We start from the raw sequence: 7,307 nt of genomic DNA, 5'->3' as shown, positions 1-7,307 counted from the left end.
CTCAACCGATTTTCACCAAATTTGTTTTGTTAGAATCCTCAGACACAGTCTAATCTAATGCTCAGGCTGCTCTTATTAACTTTTATCTGCATTTAATAACTGGGATGGTGCTGGTTAGCTGTCTGAGTTAGGGTTAGGAGCAGTACACTGTTAGAAATGAAGGTTCTCTGCAGATACATTTTTAGTTCTTCAAGGTACAAACAGTGTAGATGTTCCCTTAAAGCTCCAGCAGTGGTTCTAAGGTCTGATTGTGGAGCTTAAATCAGGTTCTCCAGGTGAAAAGTTGGTATTTGTTCCTTTTCATAACCGAATGTTTTAAAACAGTAGAGTAAAAGCCTGGAGGCGAGGCGAGGTGTGTGGAGTCAGTCCAGCTTAGAACAGATCATTTTAGTGGATTACGGTTCAGTTATGTTCCCTGACAGGTACTAAACTCTCACTGGGGCAGTGCCCCATGTGTCACTGGGGTGGAACCCTCAAGGGTACTGAGATCTGGAAAAATTTGGAAAAACCAGAGGAAAAACAGTCACATCAACAGGTTCTCTGTGCCTCATTAACCACACAACTATATTTACATAAACACCACACAAACCTCAGCATGGATTGCTGCGTTCCCTCCCTTATATAGTCCTATCCCACTTTCTCAGGTATTCCTGAAATAGTGGAATTTTTGACAGTATCTTTAATAAACTGCTTCTCTGTAACGGTACTAAACAAAGAAAAGTTGACCTCTCCAACATGGCGGCGCTGCTGATGTGTCATCTGATCCCAATGCAGCATCTGTGTATGTGTATCTGTGCAACATGTGAGCACACCTGAGCACACGGCTCCTCCCTCACCTGCTCAACACTGAGAGAACCCCACAGAACCAGAGACAGAATTAAAGCTAGAACACTGCAGCTCCATGATTTTTAGGTATTTCAGTGTTTAAAGGTCCTTCCAACTTCATAGAAACACCAAAATTGGTAGAAAGGTGCAGTGTGCTCCTCCTTGTCCCATGAGGAGAGGGACTCCCATTCAGCCTGATGATGGTGCTATTGAACAGTGTTTGATGCTTCATTTTGAGATCGTTTGCATAACATGTGAAATGTACTTCTGAACATTACTCAAGCTTGTTTGACAGACTTTTGAGGAAGAACCACCAGGCTTTGACCATTCGGCCTGTACGGGAACAGCGCGCTGACCACTGAACGTCGTGCTGCTACAGCGGTCAGCCGAAGACAAATTCTCGACAATGCGAGATGCTAATGAAAAACAGATTAGTGTTACTGGTCTGAAGTGGACTGATCTTTGACCTGTGTGTGTGTGTATGGCTGTCTGTGGTCAGTGTTGAGAAAATGGTCAGACATTATTTTAATGGTCAGAGTTTCATTAATTAATTTTTACAGCGACTTTATTGGGTGATTTTTTTTCTGTAATCTGTGTAATGGTCATTAACTCTGGTGAGATGAAGGCCAGAGATCGGTGGGGGGCGTCTGGGGGTTGTGGGGGGTCTCTCTGGTGTTCAATTCACCTGAACTGAAGAATCAAAGCCATAAAGTGTTGAATCCAGCCTGATCAGGTTTACTACAGTTAGAATGACTGCCTCTAGAATATTTACTGTGTTTGTGTTTTACACTAATATTTACACCCGCGCGTCCGGCGCTGGTCACTGAGTTTACTGTTTAAAAGATGCTGTGGGGACTCAGTTGGGCTGGACGGTGCACATTATTCTACACACTGAGATGTTTATGTTGTAAATAGTGTACAGTCCTCTCAGAAACACACACACATACAGAATATTTATTACTGTCTGAGGACACACGGAGAACTGCTGCCCCCTGCTGGAGAGATCACTGACCACTTCAGCTTAAACAGCTTTATGAAGAATCATTTGGTGAAAACATGTTTGGTGTCCAAAATTTGCTTCTACATTTTAGCACTGAAGCTAAGAGGCTAATTCTGCTAACAGTAGAAGTCAATAGTCACCCAAATCTCTCAGTCGGCTCCTCATTAAGGTGGAGCAGACCTGTTGGACACAGCGTGGCGTATGAGCTGCAAACACGAAGAAAACTTTGAACACTGCTGAAAAAGGACCATTAGAACCATTAGATGACCACTAGCTAAATAAAACCAAATGTAAGTATATTTACACTCATCGGCTCCACCTTCACGATGAGCTGGATGCGGTTTGAATGAGCTGAGAGGAGATTTAGAGGATGCATTTACAGAAAAGATTTGGGTGACTATTGACTTCCAGTGTTGGTTAGCAGTGTTAGCCTCACAGCTCCATGACGGCTGTATGATGTTCAGGAGCGCTGGTCAGTTTTTACAGCTTCATTTAAGTAGACAGTTTAAACAGACTGACCTACTAAAAAACAGCACTGACCAGCATGAAGTCCACAGCCGGTCTACGCAGGCTTTTCAATCAGGGTGTGTAACTAATGCTAATCAGTCTACTTAGCCCAAACGCCAATATTCGTGAACCTGTTGGTGTTTATTTCTCTGGAGTCAGACCGTCCTGCTGTTAATGTGCTGATCCCCACCAAAACCAGCACGTCTGCGCTGTCGGAGCAAAACCTGGTGTTCCAGAATGGAAACTTTACAGGAGGAGCGAAAAACCTTCCGCACTTTTAATGGAAGTCAATAGAAACAGACGTCTTTCCGAGTCATTCTGGACCGCTTCTTTCGGTCCATTCATCATGAAATTTACACACAATGTACAGATCAACACGGAGCTTCAAAAAACAGCAGAAACTACAAAACAACAAAAGTGGAGATACGAGGTTTTGTTCCGACAGGAGCGACATGTTTTTTGATGCAGGTATGTTGGTCATCCAGCAAGACCGCGCTGGGGTGACCAGTTAAACCAGCACTAGGCCCAGTTAGACCAGCACGGGCTGCCTGCGGGGTCCTCCGCAGGGCTGACAGGCTAATAAACCCGCGGTTCCGTCGCGGCTCCGCCCGCGCGGTTTAAACGTCACCCGCCGTGTTTCGTCTGTTTTGCGGTGTCTGCGGATGAAACTTGACTCTGTGGTTAGAATCTCACTGTAATAAACTTTGGGGATTTTGAAAGATCAGTGATGTGCATTCTTTCAGCAGTAATGCTGTGGCGCCCCCTGCTGGTGCCCTGGCATCCCGCAGAGACAATCAAGCTCAGGGCTGAAGGCAGATCATTAATACGGTTCTTCGTTCCACCTTAAACAGTTACAGGTACATCCAGGCACCATTTAAGGTGGAGTGGGACATTTGAATAAGGATCTAACTACAGCATCCAGAAATGAAACAAACACAGGCTGACCGGTCTGTCGCTCTGCCTGAACTGACCGCTAGGTGGCAGGACAGCTGTAAAAAAATCATAGAAACCATTAAAAGTCTCTGCTGGTTCCTGAAGGTGTCCAGGGTTCTCCACATCTGAGACCTCTAGAGTTGGAGGGTCTGCAGTGAACACTAATAACGACTCGGTGATGTTCAGGTGTTCAGATGTGTTGAAGCTCAAATGATGTTTCTTAGCATCTCCAGTTGAGCTTGGTTCCTCTGGAGGAACTTCGGTCTGCATGTTTATATGGTCTTCAAAACTGTTCTCCTGGCTCTAGAAGGTTCTAGAAGATTCTGGAAGAGTTTTATAATAATCTTGTGATCTGACTGAAGCTGCTAGGTTAGAGTTTAACACCTTTGGAAAACATCTGGATGTCTGAATGCTTATTATGTTTGTGTTCTAGATATCTAGAGCCAAATGATGTTCCACAGCTGAGGAGGCCACAGTGAAAATCTTCGTTTATCATTTCACCAAAAATGAATACAGAGAAAAACATCTAGGTAGATCAGTTTGCAGTACCTGAGCTGACCACTAGGTGTCAGAAGGTGAACATGAACCTGAGCTCATCTGGACTGTTGCTACACACGGTCACTGCAGTCTGACCGGTCTGTTTTCTGAAGTTTGGATTCATTTAGACTCTCAGAGCTGCTTTAGGGTCCAGTCTGAACCTGTTTACACTCAGATCAACAGGTCATCTGGGCTGTGAGGTTCTGTCAGGGTTCTTATGAGCTCTGGGTTCTGATCCGTAAACAAGTCTGTTTAACACATGAAAACGACAGACACACTAAATTTCTTCTAAATGTTCCAAGTCAAAACAGAGAACCCAATTTCTGCCCGGAGTTCTAAGGTTCTGACAGAACATGCAAAGCTGCAATGAGTTTAATGGACCCGTTTTACTCGTAATTGGTTTTAAAACATTAAAATTAGGCGACATTTTCATTTTTACGCCACTTGTTTTTATTATTTATTTATTTTTATTACATTTATTTCTTGTTTTAGGGCAGAAACTGAGTGCACTGACCCAGTGCAGAGGTCAGTTTTAGGAACCATCAGTTTAAGTTTCCTTTAGTCAAACAGAAACAGCTGCTGTAATAAACTGTCCCAGCAGGTCAGTAGTAGGTCAGTAGCAGGTCAGTGTAACAGGTCAGTAGCCAGTTAGTAGCAGGTCAGTAGTAGGTCAGTAGCAGATCAGTGTAACAGGTCAGTAGCCAGTTAGTAGCAGGTCAGTAGTAGGTTCAGTAGCAGGTCAGTGTAACAGGTCAGTAGCCAGTTAGGAGCAGGTCAGTAGTAGGTCAGTAGCAGGCCAGTGTAACAGGTCAGTAGTAGGTCAGTGTAGCAGGTCAGTAGCAGGTCAGTGTAACAGGTCATTAGCCAGTCAGTAGCAGGTCACTGTAACAGGTCAGTAGCCAGTCAGTAGCAGGTCAGTGTAACAGGTCAGTAGCCAGTCAGTAGCAGGTCATTGTAACAGGTCAGTAGCCAGTCAGTAGCAGGTCAGTGTAACAGGTCAGTAGCCAGTCACTAGCAGGTCATTGTAACAGGTCAGTAGCCAGTTAGTAGCAGGTCATTGTAATAGGTCAGTAGCCAGTTAGTAGCAGGTCAGTGTAACAGGTCAGTAGCCAGTCAGTAGCAGGTCATTGTAACAGGTCAGTAGCCTGTCAGAGGCAGGTCATTGTAACAGGTCAGTAGCCAGTCAGTAGCAGGTCATTGTAACAGGTCAGTAGCCAGTTAGTAGCAGGTCAGTGTAACAGGTCAGTAGCCAGTCAGTAGCAGGTCATTGTAACAGGTCAGTAGCCAGTTAGTAGCAGGTCAGTAGTAGGTCAGTAGCAGGTGAGTGTAACAGGTCAGTAGCCAGTTAGTAGCAGGTCAGTAGTAGGTCAGTAGCAGGCCAGTGTAACAGGTCAGTAGCAGGTCAGTAGTAGGTCAGTGTAGCAGGTCAGTAGCAGGTCAGTGTAACAGGTCATTAGCCAGTCAGTAGCAGGTCACTGTAACAGGTCAGTAGCCAGTCAGTAGCAGGTCAGTGTAACAGGTCAGTAGCCAGTTAGTAGCAGGTCAGTAGTAGGTCAGTAGCAGGTCAGTAGTAGGTCAGTGTAACAGGTCAGTAGCCAGTTAGTAGCAGGTCATTGTAACAGGTCAGTAGCCAGTCAGTAGCAGGTCAGTGTAACAGGTCAGTAGCTGGCCAGTAGCAGACGATTTGCTGCAGGTTAAATAATAATAAATCAAAAATAATAATGAGTGAAAAGATTGTTTTGATGAAAAAGTGCGCAGTCATTTTAAACGTCCTCGTCTGACCTCTCAGATGGTCAGAATGGAGCCGATATAAAAGGAAGATTAGCTGATCCAGAGTGACGATCAGAGCTGGAGGAGGCAGACGAAGAGATTCAGATCTGCTGCAGCTGCTAATTGAAATGAGTTTTCCAGTGGGTTTTAATTATTTATGATTATTATTATCAAATGGTGGTCCATGTCAGACCCTCACAGACCCCCTTTCAAAGGCTCATCAGTCAGAATCTGTCTGTAGGACTGAAGCCTGGTCAGCTGTGACAGTGACCATCACGCATCGACTCTTCGTGTTTTGGAGGCTAACACCTTAAACTAAAGAACAAACCCTGAAAGCATCAACATGTCAAACGAAATAAGGCCCCGCCCACTTCTTAAAACTCAGAAATGAATGCGATACGAGGCGGACGAGCTCAGCGAGGTACTGAGGTACTGAACATACTAAAGCAGCAGCAGTTAAAGCTGTAATATGCGTCGTTACTGAGTGAGGAGGCTATAAACAGGCTGAAATACGCTGAGCTGCTGCTGTGAGTCGCCTGTAGAGCCTGAAATCATTTCAAACTCTGAGGCGTCGAGTTTCTCGCACCACGTCACACGTCTTTACGTATCAACGTCGCACACAGACTCAAAAAGGTCCGGCCTCAGAACCAACACCACACTGATGAAGATGTGGTGACAGTAGATTCACTCCCGTCCTCAGAGAAGCTCCTTCACCAGGTTTAGACGGAGTTCTCTCGGATTCTCCTTCAGCCTTGCAGACGTCAGGTTCATCCGCTCGTGGGGGTCCGAAGGCCCACCCGTGTTACAAAGGCTCTGTCCCATTTCTCATCTTTACCCCATGGAGCTGAGCTACAGGGCAGTGGTTGAGATCTTCCTCTGAAATGTGACCCTCAAATAAACAGAGCATCACTTCATTAACAGCTACCAGTGCTGCTCTTTAGGCGACCCTGGTAGGGCTGAGGGGTTAGGGTTAGTGGGACTGGGCCAAAATGTTCCTCCACATGCAATTACACATTTTCACCAGAGAGGGCTCCAAATCCCCAAATCTTACACAGTGCTGCTCTAAATGAGTCTGAGCTAGACAGTAAGGGGTCATCTGAGGGTACTTGTATGAACCATGTAGACAGGTTGGATGAGGAAGGCTGTGTATTAAAGCACAGAGCGCGTTGTCCTCAGAGTCTTTATTTCATCTGTATAGGACATTATTTACACTTCACTGCCAGGAACACCACGGGGGGAGTGTGGGGGAGGAGGGTTTGGGGCGAAAAACAAGCTAATACTTCATATCTTCACTGCTGGGTTTGAGTCTGTGATCTACTGCAGCCCCAAACCGTCCCAGAAGAAGCCTCTGGAACATCTGGAACCGCTACACCACAGACGCGAGTCTTCGTCTTGTTCACAACGTATTATAGAAATTCCTCTTTAATCAGATTAATATCAACATCTACGTGGCGTTATTCAAGTGTACATTAAATAATTTAAGTACATTAACCAGGAATTCCACAGATTTTTCCCAGAATTCATTCATAACTCAGTGTGTGAGGTGTAATCAGAGGTTCAGAGGGTTTGGTGTGAAATGGTCCAGACGTCTTTACAGTGGTGGTGATGGGAACCAGGCGTCACCATGACTACAACACAGATATAGACACTTTATTTACCATCCAGAACCACCAGAGAACCTACACGAGTCTTCTGAGCTTATATGGAATGTTGATGATGGAAAATAGTGGAAAAT

This window comes from Pygocentrus nattereri, chromosome 25, assembly GCF_015220715.1.
Source record: "Pygocentrus nattereri isolate fPygNat1 chromosome 25, fPygNat1.pri, whole genome shotgun sequence".
In the NCBI taxonomy this organism is placed as follows: Eukaryota; Metazoa; Chordata; class Actinopteri; order Characiformes; family Serrasalmidae; genus Pygocentrus; species Pygocentrus nattereri.
Note: the sequence above shows the minus strand (reverse complement) of the source record.